Source organism: Zea mays, chromosome 5, assembly GCF_902167145.1.
Source record: "Zea mays cultivar B73 chromosome 5, Zm-B73-REFERENCE-NAM-5.0, whole genome shotgun sequence".
Classification (NCBI taxonomy): domain Eukaryota; kingdom Viridiplantae; phylum Streptophyta; class Magnoliopsida; order Poales; family Poaceae; genus Zea; species Zea mays.
Window position 1 is genome coordinate 47,556,792 of NC_050100.1, and position 20,012 is coordinate 47,576,803.

The 20,012-nt window shown below is 53.3% G+C and overlaps 1 protein-coding gene and 1 pseudogene across 4 annotated transcripts in view; both read right to left on the reverse strand.

The window, feature by feature from the left end:
* The window catches only part of LOC103626304 (protein ACTIVITY OF BC1 COMPLEX KINASE 7, chloroplastic), a 55,156-nt gene that overhangs the window by 20,625 nt on the left and 14,519 nt on the right, over window positions 1-20,012 (reverse strand). The gene's annotated exons all lie outside the window — the stretch shown is intronic.
* LOC109939915 (uncharacterized) lies at window positions 3,866-4,728 on the reverse strand (annotated as a pseudogene).

Sequence of the window (20,012 nt, forward strand, 5' to 3'; positions counted from 1 at the left end):
TTCTCCATTTTTCAACTTTGTGATTTTACCCCTCCGTTTCAAAAACGAAGCTACCGTTTGCCCCTCCCTCTCTATGTCAAGGGCGTTGAGGCCTCGAGCGGCTGGACCGCGGCTATGCAGTTCGTAGCCGCTGTCCGTCTTCTCCGGCGAGGTGTTCCTCAGTCGCAGGCTTAGAGAATGCAGGGAGATAGAAGATTAGATGTGATACTTTTCTTCTTCCTCATCATCTCACGGTCCCAATATAAATAGGCCACCGTCCTGACCAACTAGGCAACAACTAATTAGGCAATTAACTTATTAGGAAACCAATCCTGACCAACTAGCCAACAACTAATTAGGCAATTAACTTATTTGGAAACCAATCCCCCTACTATTAAGGCCTATCAATTTAGCCATCAATCTAGCCGCTTTCCTTAGTCGAGCCTTCCTTAGGCGAGCTGCTGTCCGCGCCCACCGTGGACGCCCGCGCCGCAGATCTCCTGGCGTCGCGGGCTCGCTGTTGGCGCGCATAGGTGCGGCCCCACATGACATCTCCCCCCCTCGAGGTCCAGCTCGTCATCGAGCTGAAAATCTAGGTACGTGGCACAAAACCCGTCGAGGTCCTCCCAGGTTGCCGAAGTCGTCGGTTCGCCCCGCCAATGGACCAGCACCTGTTGAACACCACGCGCCAAGCGAACGTGGTCGACCTGAGCCGGCTCTGGAACGATCACCCCATGATGGATGTCGGGCAGGGGTGGTGGGGTTGATGACGGTGTCCCCACATACTTCTTCAAGGTGCCCACGTGGAATACATCATGAATGCGGGCCTGTGGGGGAAGCTCCAGGCGAACGACAACGTCTTTGATGAGCTCAATGACGCGGTATGGCCCCAAGAAGCGGGGCTTCAGCTTGCCTGTTGTCTGTTGTGGCAGCGAGGACGGGGCGCGCTGGCATAGACGAAGGAGCGCCCAGTCACCGACCACGTAGGTCCTTGGCCTGTGTTGCTTGTCGTAGTGGCGTTTTTGCACCGCATGTGCCTGCTCGAGGCGATAGCGCACATCGGCGAGGAAGGCCTAGCGCTCCTCCATGTCGCATGTGACCGCATCAACCCTCGTCTCCCCAGGCTCATACGAGCGGATGGAGGGCGGGTCAAGACCGTACACCACCGGAACGACATCTCCCGGAGCAAGGACTGGTATGTTGTGTTGTACACATATTCGGCCCATAGTAGCCAGCGAAGCCATTGTCGAGGACGGTCCCCCGTGAAGCAGCAGAGGTACATAATGATGACGCGGTTGGCCGCCTCCGTCTGGCCGTCCGACTGTGGGTGGAAGGCGGATGACATGTGTCGCTTTGTGCCCATGAGTCGCATGAGCTCACGCCAGAACGCCGAAGTGAACACCGGGTCGCGGTCGAACACCATGGACTGTGGCATGCCATGGAGGCGCACAATGTCGGTGAAGAAGGCCTGCGCCACGGACTCGACGGTGTACGGGTGGGCGAGGGCGATGAAGTGGCGGTACTTGCTGAAGCGGTCGACGACGAAGAGGATCACCGACTTCCCATTGACACGGGGCAGTGCTTCAATGAAGTCGAATCCGATGTCCGCCCAGACGACGGTGGGGATTGGTAGGGGCATGAGGAGACCTGTCGGGTGAAGGTGCTCTATTTTGTATCGCTGGCAAGTGGGACATGTCCTCACAAAGTCCTGCACAACACGACGCATGTTGGGAAAATGGAAGTCACGTCAGAGTCGGTGTAGAATGCGTTGGACGCCCTCATGTCCATTTTTGTGGACAACTACCATAATCTCCTGCAGAAGGGGCGAGGACGGTGGAATGTACAGACGCCTGTCATAGAGGATCATGTCGTCGGCCACTGCCCATGGAGCAGCGCGTGTGCCTGCGTTGACTTCGTCGTGGATGGCGGCCAGGTCGGGGTCAGTGGCCTAGGCGTGGCGGAGCCGGCTGATGAAGTCGAAGCGGGGCGCCAAGATCGCCTGTAGAGCCCCGTGCTGTCCTCTTCGGTGTCGTGGCGCGAGAGGACGTCGGCCACCGTGTTCGTTGCGCCCGACTTGTATTCGACAGAGAAGTCGAAACCGAGAAGTTTGCCCACCCAATGATGCTGAAGAAATGGTGGCTAGGCGCTGGTCGAGAAGGTACTTGAGGTTGTAGTGGTCTATCTTGACGACGAAGCGGCGCCCCCACAGGTATGGCCTCCAATGCCGCACGACAAGCACAAGCCCTATGAGTTCCCGCTCATAGGCCGCTAGAGAGCGATGGCGGGGCGCCATCGGTCGGCTGAAGAAGGCGATCGGATGAGCCTCCTGTATGAGTACGGCCCCCGAAGCCATGGGTAGACGCGTCGCACATGACGACGAAAGGCTTGGTGAAGTTTGGCAATGTCAGCACTGGTGCGGATGTCACAGCCCCTTTTAGGGCACCGAAAGCGGTGGTCGCCTCGTCGGACCATGTGAACCCCTCCTTCAGGAGGGATGTGAGGGGTGCTGTAATGGCGCCATAGTTGTGAACGAACTTGCAGTAGTAGTCCGCCAAGCAGAGGAGTCCGCGCACGGCCCACGCCGACCGTGGTTGGGGCCAGTCGTGGATGGCCTGGACCTTTGCAGGGTCCACAGCGATGCCCTCCGTCGACATGACGTTGCCTAGGTAGGAGACGGAGCCGACGCCAAATGAGCACTTGGACCTCTTCACAAAGAGGCAGTGCTGGCGCAGGGTGTCGAGGACGGCGCGGAGATGTCGTAGGTGGTCCGCCCAAGAGGTGTTGTATATCAAAATGTTGTCAAAGAAGACAAGCACAAACTGGCGAAGGTAGGGGCACAATACGTCATTCATGAGAGCCTGGAATGTTGTTGGGGCGTTGCACAGTCCGAACGGGCATCACCAGGAACTCGTAGAGGCTGTCGTGGGTATGAAACACCATTTTATGGAAGTCCTTCGGCCGCATCCGTACTTGGTGGTACCCCGACCGTAGGTCCAGCTTGGTGAAGAGGCATGCCCCATGGAGCTCGTCGTGGAGCTCGTCGACGACAGGGATCAGAAATGCGTCCTTGACCGTGAGCGCGTTCAACGCGTGGTAGTCGACGCAGAAGCGCCACGATCCGTTCGACTTCTTAACGAGGATGACCGGAGACGAGAACGTCGAGTCTCTGGAACGGACGATGCCATGCGTGATCATGGTGGCGCACTGCCGCTCAAGTTTGTCCTTATGAGCCGCAGGGTACATGTACGGTCGTACCGCCATCGGGGACGAGCCGAGCTTGAGGACGATGTGGTGGTCGCAGCCCCGCACCGGAGGTAGGCCGATCGGCTCGGCGAAAATGTCGATGAAGGCGTTCAACAACCCATCGACAAGGGCGTCATCCGTTGTGGCGGCGAGGAGAATCGGCGCGGATGGAAGGGCCACGCCACTCCAGCGGACATCGCGTCCCTCCCACTAGAACGCCATGGTCCGAGCGTTGAAGTCCCAGACAATAGGCCAAGAGTGGCCATCCATTGTGTGCCGAGGACTATGTCGTACCCGGCTAGGGGCATCACGAAGAGGTCGATGCAGAACACCAAGCCACTTATGTCGACCTGGGCCTGACAAAGGACTCCCGGGCAGGCCACGCGCTCACCATTGACCACTGTTGCCATGAGTCGTGGTCGCGGCTCAATGGTGAGGCCCAAGCGCCGCGCAACCGCCTCCCCAATGAAGCTGTGAGTCGAGCCCGCGTCGATGAGCGCGACGAAAGTAGCGGCGCCGACGGCCACCTACAGTTGTACAGTATTGCAGACGGCCACCCCGGTGACGACATGTAGGGAGAACATCACTGTCTCCGTGTTCTGGTCATCCCCAGCGATGGCATCGTCGGCAAGGTCCAACTCGATGCCATGGATGTAGAAGATCCTCTTACAAACACAGTTGTGCCCCCGCGAATAACGCTTGTTGCAGTTGAAGCAGAGGCCCTGTCGGCGGCGCTCCTCTTGCTCCTGCAGGGACATGCGCTTGCACCCATCCGTCGTGACCGCAGGCGCGGCTGTCTTGTCGGTCGGCAGAGCAGGTAGGGCGAATCACGGTGTCGAGGCTGGCAGCAGGCCCCGGGACGCGCCATTGGGAGGTGTCTGTGTATACTGCTCCCGGAGCTCCAGCTGGCGCGCCAGGCTCATGGCGGCCACGAGGGACTGCGGGTTGTGGGCCTGGACGTCGAGACTGAGCGGCGGAAGGAGACCCCCCGTGAAGAGCTAGACCTGTTGCGCCTCTTTGAGGGGTCCTGCACGTGGGAGGAGCGCCTTGAAGCGATCCTAATAGTCCGCGACGGAGCCCGCGCGACGGCAATCAACCAGCTCGAAGAGGGGCATGGTGCGGAGAGGGGCGCCGTAGCGCAGGTTGAGCAACTCCTTGAACCGGCGCCACGATGACCTGGATGTACCACATCTGCGCCCCGCCCTCCAAGTTGTAGGAGGCCATCCAGACCTTCGCCTCCTCCATGATGCGCTGCTGATGAAAGTATGATTCGCAGCGGTTGATGAAGCCAAGGGGATAGGTCTTACCATCGTACCGGGGAAAATCCAGCTTCTGGAACCTCGGCGGCCGGTCATTATGGTGCTCGCCGGAGCCGATCTTGATGTCGGGGGAGAACGTGTCGCCGACTGTGAGGTTGGCGATGGCCTGGGCATTGGCTCCGACGGACTCCTGCAGCGACTTGAGGGCCTCGGCGAGGGCCTTGAAGTCATTAGCACTGCTCATGGCTGGACCGCATGATGCAACAGAGGGTGAACGGGAGGTTGGCGCGGTGGCTGGGGTTGGTGATGAGGAGGTGGCGGTTGTTGTGGAAGTGGATCGGGCAGAGGACCGTCTGGACCGTGATACCAGGTTGTCAAGGGCGTTGAGCCCTCGAGCGGCTGGACCGCGGCTACGTAGTTCGTAGCCGCTATTCGTCTTCTCCGGCGAGGTGTTCCTCAGCCGCAGGCTTAGAGAATGCAGGGAGATAGGAGATTAGAAGTGATACTTTTCTTCTTCCTCATTGTCTCACGGTTCCAATATAAATAGGCCACTGGCCTGACCAAATAGGCAATTAACTTATTTGGAAACCAATCCCGACCAACTAGGCAACACCTGTTGGTGTATGTGTGTGTGTGTTATTAGAAGATTTTGTAAGGACCCAAATGCATAAAATGCCAATAAAAGAGAGAGGGGGAGGTGTGTTCAGGGAGTCTGAACGACCTCAACCTATATTCTACAGACTTCCACGGAATACAACATGGTACCGGAGCCCAGGTTCTCGGAGGCGATTGTGGTGGCGACGAGTCGGTGCACGTGGAGCTGCTGAGGTGGTGCTCCGGCTGAACTGTAGCGGCGCTCGGTCTCCTCCGAATCCGCTTCGTCTTCCTCGGCGGCGGCGGGTGCGTCATCCTTCCGCGAGTGCGGTAGCAGCTGCTTCTCCTGCTCGGCCTCCTTCTCCTCCACTTCCGTCGGCGCTGCACAGCGGTCGTCCGCGCGCGAGATCTGGCTGCCGGAGGACACCGGAACGGACGACGCCAAGGCGCTGCAGGAGAAGGCTGCCAGGAAGGCGGTGCATGCCGCGGGAGGCGCCTGCGCCAAGGGCGGCAAGAACACCGGCAAGAAGTAGTCGGGGTCTTTAGTTCGCAGGATCTGCTCGTGTTGGAAGATCTGTAGCGGGTGCTGGTGATTAGCGACGAGCGGCGCCGCTGAAGACGACCAAGTCCGTGCAGGCGGCCAACGGAGAGAGGTCTGTGGTGAGTGCAGCAAGGAAAAAAAGGGGGCGGCTCTGTAGGTTTGGCTGCTGTCTGGGCACAAGGCAAAGGAGGAGAAGAACAGGCAGCGGAGGAGCTGCAGGAAAGTGACTGGAGCTTCTGCTGATTGAGCAGAATGGGGGAACAACAAGGCATTGAACAAGTCCTTGGGAAGCTGGTGGAACTGCTTACGGCGAAGAAAGATGAGACTCCATCTTCAAGCAAGGAAATTGTATCGTATATGGAACCTGTCCAGAAAATTGAGCTAATGCCAAATGACATTAAATTGGAAGGCATTAGAAACTACTTGCCGTGGTCAAGAAGAGCAATGTTATTACTGAAGGCAAAGAGACTTGAAGGTTTTGTCACTGGAGAATCAATTGAGCCAGAAGACAAGTCGAGCAATGACTGGAAAACATGGGAGGCTATAAACTCTCTGGTGGCTGCATGGTTGTTGAGCTCTTTATCTCCTACCATAGCAGGCTCCGTGGATACTATCACGAGTGCAGCTGGAATATGGGAGGCCTTGTCGAAAATGTATTCAGGAGCTAGTAATGTGATGCTATTAGCTGAGACTGAGAACAGAATTAGTACTATGAAGCAGGGGGACCTCTCCTTAATGGATTATGTTGCAGCTTTGAAGCGGCTGTGGGCTGATGTGGATCATTTTGATCCTATTGAGCTACCACACACTGAATGTGTAGTGTGGATAAAGAAATGGATAGAAAAAAGAAGGGTTCTTCAATTCTTGAGAGGTTTGAATCCAGATTTTGAGGCAAGGCGTGCTAGTATGTTTCATCAATCCAGTCTTCCAAGTCTCGAAGAAGCCATAGCTGCAATGGCACAAGAAGAGACTAGACTGAAGCTGATAAAAGGTGATACTTCATCTCCACCTCCTCCAGCTTTTGTGATGACAAGGATACAAGAAACTAGAACATGCTATAATTGTGGTGAGCAAGGTCATCTGAGTCGAGATTGCCCTCAACAACGAAGGCCTTATCGTGGGAGAGGAAGAAACAGTGATAGACGTGCTATGAGGGGAAGTGGAAGCCGTGGAGGAAGGAGCGGAGGTTATAGAGCTAATGTTGCTATACCTGAGGGAGATGAAGATCTAATTACAATTCCAGCTTCAGAACTAAAAGAGTTGAGAAAGTTGAAGGAGAATAAGAATGACTCAACGTCTGATGATCAAGGTGCAGTGTCAACTTCAACTGATAATTTGGACCCAGGTATAAAAAACCATGCTTTAATTTCCATGAGAAAATCCAATTCAAGCTGGATATTAGATTCTGGGGCATCTAAACATGTCACTGGCAGGTCAAGTGAATTTGCATCATATAAGTTATATCCAAGTTCATATAAGAAAACGGTTCAAACTGCTGATGGAACATTCCAACCCATCAGAGGAGTTGGCACAGTAAAATGCACACCATCTATAACCTTATCATCAGTATTATATGTTCCTTCCTTTGGAGTCAATTTAGTTTCAATAAGTTCTTTGGTTGATCAATTGGACTGTCAAATATTTCTTGATCGTGAAAATTGTATAATTCAGGAAAGGAAGACTGGAAGAAGACTTGGAACTGGGGTTCGTCATAATGGACTCTGGTATCTTGATAAGAGAAGAACTGATGAAGTAGTATGCCGTGCACTATCTGCAGTGGCCAGTGAAGAAGAAGCAAAGGTAATGCTCTTACACTGTCGCCTGGGACATATATCTTTTGATGTTATGAGTAGAATGTTTCCTTATGAAATGAGTAAGGTGAACAAACATAGATTAGTCTGTGATGCGTGTGAATTTGGGAAACATACTAGAACCTCCTATGTGACTCGAGGACTACGAAGTGAAAGTCCCTTCATGCTTGTTCATTCAGATGTATGGACATCCCCTATTGTCTCAGTGAGCGGGGTGAAATACTTTGTTTCCTTTATTGATTGTTATTCTCGTATGACCTGGTTATACCTTATGAAGCATAAAAATGAAGTGTTAGACTGCTTTAAGGATTTCTGTGCATTAGTAAAGAACCAGTATAATACTCATGTGAAAATTATCAGAAGTGACAATGGAACAGAGTATGTAAACACAGAATTTAGATCTTTTCTCTCTAAAGAAGGGATATTACATCAGACGTCATGCCCTGATACACCCCCACAGAATGGAGTAGCTGAGAGGAAGAATCGACATCTATTAGAGGTGGCTCGCTCACTTATGTATACAATGAATGTGCCTAAGTTTCTATGGAGTGAGGCAGTTATGACTGCTACTCATTTAATTAATCGTATGCCATCAAGGATACTTGGCATGAAAACTCCATGTGAATTGCTCTATGGAAAGAATGAATTCATTGTCCCACCAAAGGTTTTTGGATGTACATGTTTTGTTAGAGATCACAGACCTTCAGTGGGAAAGTTAGACCCTCGAGCTGTTAAATGTATCTTTGTTGGGTACTCCTGTGGGCAGAAAGGATATAGGTGTTGGAATCCATCTGAACGACGGATGTTTGTGAGTTTAGATGTCACTTTTCGGGAAGCTATTCCTTTTTATGGAGAAAGATCAGACCTGAGTGATCTATTTGCTACTCTTGATACTCCTAGTGGAGATGGAGTTACATCTGAGGGGGAGAATGAGAATGAACAAGATGATGTAGACAAGGGACAAACAAAGCATGAAGGAGTAATAAGCAGTCCAGTTCCTCAGGAAAGAAGAGAGGTAAGTGATGAATCAATTTTACCTCAAGCCCAGAATTCTAGAGGAGAAAGTATACATGACAGAGTAATCTCAAAAGTGTATACAAGACGGAAGTACAGAACTCGAACAAACACAGAAGACATGGCTCAATCAACTCCTATACAAGAAACTGGCCAGGAAGAAATTGAAGAAGCTCGAGCTCCAGAGATTGAGGTTCAGGACCTGCCATCAGATGATATGCCCATTGCGTTACGAAAGGAACCAAGAACTGGTGCAGGAGTCCCTCCTCAGAGGTATGGATTTGATCACGACATAAGCAATTATGTGTCTTATACCTCACTATCTTCTGAATATAATGTTTTTCTGGCATCCTTACAATCTGTGACTATTCCAAAAGATTGGAGGGAAGCAAAATTGGACCCAAAATGGAAAGAGGCCATGCTTGAAGAACTAACTGCTCTAGAAAAAAACAAAACTTGGGATCTTGTGCCTTATCCATTAGGTAAGAAAATAGTTGGTTGCAAATGGATATATACAGTGAAACAAAATCCTGATGGAAAAATAGAAAGATACAAAGCTAGATTAGTTGCAAAAGGATATAGTCAGACCTATGGAATTGACTATGATGAGACATTTTCCCCGGTTGCAAAAATGAGTACTGTAAGAACATTAATCTCTTGTGCAGCTAATTATGATTGGCCGCTATATCAGTTGGATGTTAAGAATGCCTTTTTACATGGGGATCTTCAAGAAGAAGTCTACTTGGAGGTTCCACCGGGATTTGCTACTGATCAGACCAAAGGAAAAGTATTGAAGCTGAAAAAATCGTTATATGGTTTAAAACAATCACCTAGAGCTTGGTTTGATCGACTACGACGGGCTATGTGTAATATGGGATATAAACAGTGCAATAGTGATCACACTGTGTTTTATTATCATTCTGGAGGCAGTGTCACTATTCTGGCAGTATATGTGGATGACATGATCATCACAGGGAATGATCCTTTGAATATCTCCCAACTAAAGAAAAATTTAAGCAAGGAATTTGAAGTTAAAGACCTAGGACAACTACGTTATTTTCTTGGCATTGAGATAGCAAGATCTCATAATGGAATTATCCTCTCACAGCGCAAGTATGTATTAGATCTTCTACATGAGACAGGTATGCTTGGATGTCGTCCAGCTTCTAGTCCTATTGAGCAAAATCATAAAATATGTGCACAAAATGGAGATCCTATTGACAAAGAAAGATATCAAAGGCTTGTGGGACGGTTAATTTATTTATGCCACACAAGGCCAGATATAACTTATGCAGTAAGTGTTGTGAGTAGGTATATGCATGATCCAAGGAGTGGACATTTAGATGCAGTCTATAGAATTTTGAGATATTTGAAGAGCTGTCCGGGGAAGGGACTGTGGTTCAAAAGAAATTGTCATTTAGATGTGGAAGGTTACTGTGATGCAGACTGGGCAAGTTGTCTGGATGACAGGAGATCTACTTCGGGTTACTGTGTTTTTGTTGGAGGAAATCTTGTATCATGGAGAAGCAAAAAACAATCAGTGGTATCCCGCTCAACTGCAGAAGCAGAATTCAGAGCTATGTCGGTATGCCTTAGTGAATTGTTGTGGGAAAAGAATTTATTATCAGAATTAAAGCTTATGAAAGGTACTCTGAAGCTTCGGTGTGATAATAAGTCAGCAATTAATATTGCTAACAATCCTGTTCAGCATGATCGAACTAAGCATGTGGAGATCGATCGCTTCTTTATTAAAGAACGTCTGGATGATGGGACACTTAAGCTAATTTCTGTACCCTCTAATGAACAAGTAGCTGATTGTTTAACGAAAGGATTAGGTGTTAAAGAGTGTCTATTAGCATGTAGCAAGATGGGGATGATAGACATTCATCACCCATCTTGAGGGGGAGTGTTGGTGTATGTGTGTGTGTGTTATTAGAAGATTTTGTAAGGACCCAAATGCATAAAATGCCAATAAAAGAGAGAGGGGGAGGTGTGTTCAGGGAGTCTGAACGACCTCAACCTATATTCTACAGACTTCCACGGAATACAACAACACCTAATTAGGCAATTAACTTATTTGGAAACCAATACCCCTACTATTAAGGCCTATCAATTTAGCCATCAATCTAGCCACTTTCTTAGTCATGCCTTCCTTAGGCGAGTTGTTGTCCGCGCCCACCGTGGACGCTTGCGCCTCAGCTCTCCTGGCGTCGCGGGCTTGTTGTTGGCGCGCATAGGTGCGGCCCCACATGACACTCTATGTCGTTAGTGAAAACCAGAATTAGTGATAAAAAATAGAAAAATATGAAAATAAATTAGTGAAAGGTCCGAACTACCCTCCTATTATGTATGGGCACAACCCCAATAGGAGTAAATTTCTTTCCTCAAACAAGCAGGAGAGCTACGTATCATTATATTAAAAAAGAAAAAAAAAGGGGAATACCCCTGAGAAAGCCTTACAGATATACCACAACACCACACTAACCCAAATCAAACATCTGGAGGAGGGAGAGACCCTTCGCTCCAGCCAAACACCAAGCCCAAACCTCCTCCCTTGTAGTGAGGAGAGCCTCAACGAGACTAGGAAAGCCACCCTAGAACACACAGTTATTCATATGCTTCCAAAGAACCTAAGCACCAAGAATCACCAAGTGCCAAGAATCACCAAGCGTCAACAGGGGTAACATCACAATTACATATTATAACGAGGGGTAAAATCACAATAAATTGCATGAGCATTTTGTCTTTTCGCATCAGATTTAACACTGTTAAGTGCACGTAACGGCGAAAGGGTATGACAACGCTTTGTTTTCAAAACGAAGGGGTAAAATCACAAATTACAAGACCAGAGAGAGATATAATCACAAATGCTCCAAACATAAAAAGCATGAAGGGTCAGAAGCAAGTTATATATGATCTTGGAATGTAATAAATTGTTGTTTCGAAAGCTAGAAAAAAAATTGACTGGTCTCACAGTAAAAAAATCAAAGAGGTACCAAGGCATCTGGCACTGGCTCCACATTAAATTATCAATTGATGCTACCTGTGAGTGAGATGGAAGCGTGTATTTGGATTGATATGATAGACAGTATAGGTACAAGTATATATAGGGGAGGAAGGTGAGAGGTAAAAGGAAGCCTTCTACACCAAAGGAAAGATCCTAGACTAGAATCAGATCCTCAATCAGAGGGATTGAGATCCTCCCCTAATCCTCTCTATCTATATCAGTGACAATACTTCCATACAGGTCGGACGGCATATCTGCCAGGCGACAGGCCGAGATACACTTTCGAACACCCCCCCCCCCCCCCCCGCGCAGTGTTAGCGTCCGTGGAGCGAACGTTAAGACTGGTCCGAAATTCAGTGAAGAGTGCTGACGGCAAGCCTTTGGTGAAGATGTCGGCAAACTGGGAAGTCGTCGGGACATGTAGCACGCGAACAATACCGAGGGCAACCTTTTCTCGGACGAAGTGAAGATCAATTTCCACATGGTTGGTACGCTGATGCTGAACAGGGTTTGAGGACATATAAATAGCGCTGATGTTGTCACAATATACCAATGAGGTCTTGGGGAGAGGAACATGGAGCTCTGCCAACGACTGACGTAACCAGGATACTTCAGCAACTGCATTGGCAACAGCGCGGTACTCAACTTCGGCACTGGAGCGCAAGACTGTGTTCTGGCGCTTGGAGGACCAAGAGACGAGGTTAGCACTAAGAAAGACAGCATAACCAGAAGTAGACCTCCTAGTGTCTGGACAGCCAGCCCAATCAGCATCAGAGTAAACCACAAGTTCCATCTGCGAAGAGGGGCTGAGGTGAAGACCCAACGGAAGAGTGCCTCGGACATAGCACAGGATACGCTTGAGAGCTGCCAAATGGGGTTCCCGAGGATCGTGCATGTGGAGACAGACTTGTTGAACAGCATACGCAATATCCGGACGGGTGAAAGTGAGGTACTGTAATGCGCCTGCAAGACTGCGAAATTCCGTGGAATCTGAGACAGGGTCACCATCAGCTGAGAGTTTGGGGTTGATATCAACAGGGGTTGTACAGGGTTTGCAGTCACTCATACCAGATCGCTCAATCTCAATCATAAACTGGCGCTGAGAGAGAGTGATGCCAGAAGCAGACTGTTGAACATGCATACCTAGGAAATGATGAAGAGGACCAAGATCTTTCAGTGAAAACTCATGTTGGAGAGCAGTAATAGTGTGTCGTAGAAGAGGCATGGACAAGGCAGTTAACACAATGTCATCCACGTAAAGAAGGTAAATCATATCCGCACCCTTGTGATAGACAAACAATGAAGTGTCAGACTTAGCCTCAACAAATCCAAGTTGAATCAGGTGGGAAGCGAATCTGCTGTACCAGGCACGAGGGGTCTATTTGAGCCCATAAAGTGACAGATTGAGACGGCACACATAATCAAGATGAGTGGAATCTTCAAAACCAGTGGGCTGAACAAAATAAACAGTCTCTGACAAGGTCCCCTGAAGGAAAGCATTGTTGACATCAAGTTGGTGAATCGACCAGCTGTGCGAGAGAGTCAGGGAAAGAACAGTTCGAACTGTAGCTGGCTTGACCACTTGGCTGAAAGTTTCTGAAAAGTCCATACCAGGGCGCTGAGTGAAACCCCGAAGAACCCATCTTGCCTTGTAGCGCTCAAGAGAACCATCAGCTTTGAACTTATGTTTGAATACCCACTTGCCAGTCACAACATTGCAATGCGGCTGACGAGGCAGAAGATCCCAAGTGTGGTTACCAATAAGAGCAGAATATTCTTGTTCCATAGCGGAGCGCCAATTGGGATCAGTAAGGGCTGCTCGATATGTCCTCAAAATGGGGGACAATGCAGAGGCTTCAAAAAGAGCGGGAAATCGAAGACCACTCTTGCCACAGGTCGTCATTCTGTGGTGGTTGACCACCGGATCGACAGGAACTGCACAAGCAGGAATGGGCGGTGCAGTGGCGGTCGTCGGAGGAGGTGCTGGAGCAATAGCAGTAGGCGGGCGATGGGAGTACACTCGTCCACAGAAACGACCAACAGGGGTCGTTGTTCCATGGACGTCAGGGACTGCAGGTGGCCCAGGTGGCAGTGTTGCTGGTGACGATGCGCCTAGGAAACCAGCCATCCAGACAGGAGACTGGAGCACTGGGGCAGATGGCGGTACCGGGCCTGACGATGGGCCGATAGAGCCAGCCAGCGCGGCAGGTGGCTGAAACGCCGCCTCTAATAGAGCAGATGGCACAACCGGTGAGGAAGCCACCTGTGGGGGTGGCAGCGCCATACGAGTACCTGAAAAAGAAGACACGGGCGACAGTCCAAAAGGAGTTGTAACCGGGTTAGAGTGATCATCGAGGAAGTCGAAGGCCGCTGGTGTGGGTGGATTGGAATCCTCGGAAAAGGGAAACGAGGTTTCATCAAAAACCACATGACGGGAGATGATGGTATGATTGGACTGGCGATCAAAGCATAGGTAGCCTTTGTGGTGGGGAGAATAGCCAAGGAAGACACAAAGGGTTGAGCGAGGAGATAATTTATGTGGAGTGGTGGCGGAAAAAAACACGAAGGTGCTCATAGGATGGGTTGTGGCCGAAGAGAGCAAAGTGTGGTGTAGAGAGTGCAAGTGTTTTGGTGGGTAATATGTTGAGAAGATAAGTTGTGGTGCCAAGAGCCGTAGCCCAAAAACTGGGGGGAACACTAGATTGAATGAGGAGGGTGCGAACGATATAGTTAATGGAGCGGATAACACGTTCAGCCTTACCATTTTGAGCTGAAGTGTAGGGGCAAGACATACGCATATGGACTCCATGGGAGGAGAAGTTGCGGGATTGAAGGTTGTCAAATTCGCGACCATTGTCGCACTGGATGCCCTGGATGGTGATACCGAACTGCGTACGAACGTAGGCAAAGAAATTGGTTAAGGTGGAGAGGGTGTCAGATTTGAGGCGTAAAGCAAATGTCCATAAGTAGTGGGAGCAGTCATCCAAAATAACAAGGTAGTATTTGTGGCCAGACACACTGGTGATGGGTGATGTCCAGAGATCGCAGTGAATTAACTGAAAGTTACAGGTGGTGCAGGAAGAAGAGGTAGGAAATGGTAGATGGACATGGCGTCCGAGTTGACAAGCATGACATGGATGAGTACTAGTATTTTTATTACAAGGAATTGCGGATGACTGCTGGTAGAACTACGGATTCTACCGGGCCGATTGCGTAGATTGTAGGGAGGGGATTTGGTGGGACCAGGGTGGCGGCGCTGGGGCGCCGTCGTGATCCTGGCTGGGTTGCGCGCAGGGAGAAGATCACAGGAGACTCTGGCTCCCTCTGGGAAGCCAGAATAGATTGGAATTCTGCTTGTCCTTATTCCAGAGTTTACAGATCTATATATAGAGCTATCTCAAGTCTATCTACTAACTTTGGATAAGTATAACTATCTAGATAGAGCTGATCTTTATCTACTAACTTTGGATAAGTATAACTAACTAGATAGAGCTTATCTATTAGCTATTGGGCCTTGGGCCCCACCTGGGCAGCCTTGGCCCTATTGCGCCTAACATAGGCTTGGCCATACATAACATCTCTCCCCGCCTTCTCAAACAGCTCGTCCTCGAGCTGTAAGTTGGGGTAAGCAGCACGGAACTCTTCAAGCTTTTCCCATGTGGCGTCATCTTCAGCCAGTCCACGCCACTGTACGAGAACCTGCCACACGCCCCGCCTAAGTTGAGCGCGAAGCACCTTGGCCGGCACAGGAAGCAGCCGACCATCCATCACTGGGTCAAGCGTCCCCGGAGTTGCAGGAGGATCCCCACGATGCGGCTTCAGCAGGCTGACGTGGAAGACATCATGGATGCGAGCACCATCTGGCAACTGCAGGCGGTAGGCTACCGACCCAATCCTTTCCTGGACACGGAAAGGGCCTGCGTAGCGAGGTCCCAGCTTTCCCTTCGCGCGCGGATGGAGGGACTGGAAGGTGCGGTGTAGCAGGCGTAGCCACACCCAGTCGCCCACCTGGAACTGGACCTCCCGATGCCCGGCATCGTAATACTTCTTGGCGAGCTGCTGGGCCTGCAAAAGGCGCTGGCGCACCTCGGCCAGCATCTCATCTCTGGAGCGTAGCATGTCGTCTGCGGCCTCAGTACGTGCCGTCCCTGGCGTGTAAGGTAGCATGGACGGTGGGGATCTGCCATAGACCACCTCGAAGGGAGTGGCACGCAATGCTGTGTGGTAGGAGGTATTATAGCAATACTCCGCCCAGGACAGCCAATCCACCCATGCCCGCGGTCGATCGCCGGTGACACACCGAAGATACATCGCAATAATTTTGTTGACCACCTCCGATTGTCCATCCGTCTGTGGGTGGAAGGCGGTGCTCATCTTTAGTGTCACCCCCGCCATCCTGAAGAGGTCGCGCCACACGTGCCCGGTGAAGACGGGGTCCCGGTCACTGACAATAGACAACGGGAACCCGTGCAGTCGTACGATGCCGTCGAAGAATGCCCGTGCTACGGACGACGCAGTGTAGGGGTGGCCGAGGGCGATGAAGTGGGCGTATTTGGAGAAGAGATCCACCACCGTGAGGATGACGGACTTGCCTGCCACCTTGGGCAGCCCCTCGATGAAGTCCATGGAGATGTCGGCCCACACCTGGGACGGCACCTCAAGGGGTTGCAGGAGGCCGCCCGGCTGCTGCGCCAGTGTCTTGTTTTGCTGGCACGTGGTGCAGGTGCGCACCCAGTCCTGGACGAGCGCGCGATCATGTGGCATGTAGAAGTCTGCCCGTAGTCGATGGAGGGTTTTCTGGATGCCCTCATGACCTGTCGAGTGCGCCAGTGTCAGCACCTGGTAGCGCAGGTCGTCGTAGTTCGGCACGAAGATGCGTGTGCCGTGCAGGAGCAGCCCGTCGACGAGGCGCCATGGCGCAGCCAATACGCCGTCCCGCAGCTGCTGGAGGAGGTGCTGCCCGTCAGGTGCAGCTGCCAGCGCCCGCCTGATGTCGTCCAACAGGGAGAATGTCGGGCCCGAGATGGCCAGTGTTGCCATAGCCGTGTCCTCCATGGCAGCCTCCGAGTCGCGGCGGGACAGGGCGTCGGCCACGGTGTTCAGGCGCCCCGGCCTGTATTCCACCGAGAAATCGAAACCGAACAACTTGCTGGTCCACTGATGCTGAGGAACTGTGGACAAGCGCTGATCCAGCAAGAATTTGAGACTGTAGTGGTCAGTCCGAACAGAAAAGTGGCGCCCCCACAAGTATGGGCGCCAGTGACGGACGGCCTGCACGAGGCCGATGAGCTCCCTCTCGTAGGCCGCCAACTTAAGGTGGCGGGCTGCAAATGGCTTGCTGAAGTAGGCGAGAGGTCCCGCGCCCTGATGAAGGACAGCACCGAACCCTGCACCTGACGCGTCACAGTCGACGACGAAGAGCTTGGCGAAGTCCGGCATCTGGAGCACTGGACCCGTCGTTAGGGCGTGCTTTAGGGCGTGGAAGGCTGTTGTCGCGTCATCGTCCCAGGCAAACGCGTCTCGTCGCAAGAGACGTGTCAGCGGGGCTGCGATGAGGCCGAAGTCTTTGATGAACTTCCGGTAGTACCCTGCTAGTCCCAAGAAGCCCCGGAGGCCTCGTGCAGACCGCGGGGGCGGCCAGGAGGCCACTGCCGCGACCTTGTCGGCGTCCATGGCGACCCCGCCCTCGGAGATGACATGGCCCAGATAGGCCACTGATGTGGCGCCGAAGGAACACTTGGAGCGCTTCAGGTGGAGGTGGTGTGCCTGCAATGTCTCGAGGACGATGCCCACATGCTGGAGGTGCTCCGCCCATGATGCACTGTAGATCAGGATATCGTCGAAGAAGACAAGCACAAACTTCCGAAGATATGGGCGGAGTACGTCGTTCATCAGGGACTGGAAAGTAGCAGGCGCGTTCGAGAGGCCGAACGGCATGACCAGGAACTCATAGTGGCCATGATGGGTGCGGAACGCCGTCTTGGCGATGTCATCGGTGTGCATCCGCACCTGGTGGTAGCCTGAGCGTAGGTCCAGCTTGGAGAAGAAACGGGCTCCATGGAGCTCGTCGAGGAGCTCGTCCACCACCGGGATCGGGAACTTGTCCTTGGACGTCTTGGCGTTGAGGGCGCGGTAGTCGATGCAGAAACGCCACGAGCGGTCCGCCTTGCGAACCAAGAGCACCGGAGCGGAGAACGGCGACGTGCTGGGTCGTATGATGCCTTGTGTGAGCATGGCATCACACTGTCGCTCCAGCTCGTCCTTCTGCAGCTGTGCGTACCGGTACGGTCGTACGGCCACCGGAGCTGTACCGGGCAGCAGGTGGATGCGATGGTCGTAGGGGCGGGCCGGGGGCAGTCCCGTGGGCTCGTCGAAGATGGCGCCATGTTGCTGCAGAAGGACGTCCATGAGGGGTTGTTGGGCAGTGTCGACGACTGCCACAGCCAGCTGCTGCGGGGCAGGCTGTTGCGTGGCCCGCACACCCTGCCAGTGGATGCGCCGGCCCTGGCGCTGGAACGACAGGGTCAGTGCTCGGAAGTTCCACTGGATGGTGCCCAGCGTCTCCAGGAAGTCCACGCCGAGGATGAAGTCGAAGCAGCCCAGGCGCATCCCGACGCACGTGATGGAGAAGGACTCATCGTTGATGATGACGGGGACGTCGCGGGCGATGCCGGCGCAGGGTAGGCGGTCACCGTTGGCCACCGTGACCCGAAGGTGCTCGCCACCCGCCATAGCTAATCCGAGGCGGCTCATCGTGTCAGCGTTGAGGAAGTTGTGGGTTGACCCTGTGTCCATGAGCGCGAGTAGTCGCTCGCCGTTGATGGTGACTGGTAGCAACAGCGTCTTGTCCGTCCGGATGCCCGCCAGCGCGTGTAACGAGACCACCAACGCGTTGGCTCCCGTGACGTCTGGGGCGGCCGGCTCCTCAAGGGGGTCGACCCCACCCACACCGGACGCCTCGTCGAGGAAGTCGTCGACCTCCAAGTAGAACAGCCGCTGGCAGACGTGTCCCCGAACGTAGGGTTCATCACAGTTGAAGCAGAGCCCCTGCCGGCGCCGCTCCTGCTGCTCGCTCGGGGACAATCGGCGAAACGGGCGTGTCGGAGTCGTACTATCGCCTGGCGTCGTCGTACCGGTCGGTAGAGCCCCGGGCGGTGCTGGTGTCACACGACCCGAGCCCTGCGCCCGTTGCGGTGGTCGCGACCCGCGCTGCTGGAATGGGGGCCATGCCGCCGCGCGCCGTTCGAACGCCCGTGCCAGGTACATGGCAGTTTGTAGATCCTGCGGTTCGCGCAGCTCAACGTCCACCCGCAAGTACTCGGGGAGGCCGCCCACGAATAGCTCCGTCTTCTGCATGGGGGAGACGTCTCGAGCTCGACACAGCAACGCCTGGAAGCGGTCCGAGTACTCCTGGACCGTGGACAGGAAGGGGAGGCGTCCCAGTTCCGCAAGGCGAGAACCGCGCACTGCTGGACCGAAGCGAAGGCGACACAGCTCGGCGAAGCGATCCCAAGACGGCATGCCCTCGTCCTGTTCCAGGGCATAGTACCACGTCTGTGCCGGCCCCTTAAGATGGTACGAGGCCAGCCACGTGCGATCCGAGGCTGGCGTGCGCTGCCCCCGGAAGAACTGCTCACAATGATTTAGCCAGTTCAGCGGATCCTCGGAGCCATCGTATGTGGCGAAATCCAGTTTGTAGTAGCGTGGAGGCGCGCGCGCCTCAGCGCCCCCGTAGGCTGCGGTCTCCACGTCGTCGTCCTGAGGCAGCCCGTGGTACGGTGACCACGCTGCTGTCGCTGCGGGTACGTGGGGGCGCAAGGGCCCCCGACCCAGGAACAGGGGGCCGTCGCCGCCTCCTAACAGCATCCCGGGAGGCCCACCGACGGTGCTGCTGGGTAAGGAAGTCGTGACCGCTGGTCGCGGGAGTGCCTCAAAGTACACTGGCGGTGAAACCGTAGGCGCGCCCTGCGCCCAAGATGGGATGGGGGATGGGGATGGTGGGAAGCGGATCATATGGATGGGGGCTGTGGTCGGTGATGCGGTGGATGAAGGCCCGGGGTCGATCGGCATGCCGTACTGGTAAGAAATTGGTTGCCGGGCGAGTGGAGGGAGTGGCGCAGGTGGCTGCGTGGGTGGGGGCAGTGCGGCCGACGGTGGCTGCGCTGTCAGGGACGGGTGCGGCGGCTGGGGTGGATGGGCGGCTTGTGGATTGGGGAAGGGGAGGTGGCCTGTCAGCATGGCGTTCATGGTGATCTGCATATCGCGCACGGCGTGGCTGAGATCCGCCAAGGACGCCGCGATCTGGGCCGGTGTGAGCGCGGGGGCGGCCTGCTGGTTGATGGCCGCGCCGGGAGGGCCGAGCGCCATGGCCTCCGACGACGCAGGGACCACGGCCAGGGAGACGATCGGCGCTGCGGGCGGGCTTGAGGCCGGCGGCGGCTGCTGTCCCGGTGACGGCGACTTGGAGGAACTCATGATCGTCGAGTCCTCTGATACCAGATTGGTAGAACTACGGATTCTACCGGGCCGATTGCGTAGATTGTAGGGAGGGGATTTGGTGGGAC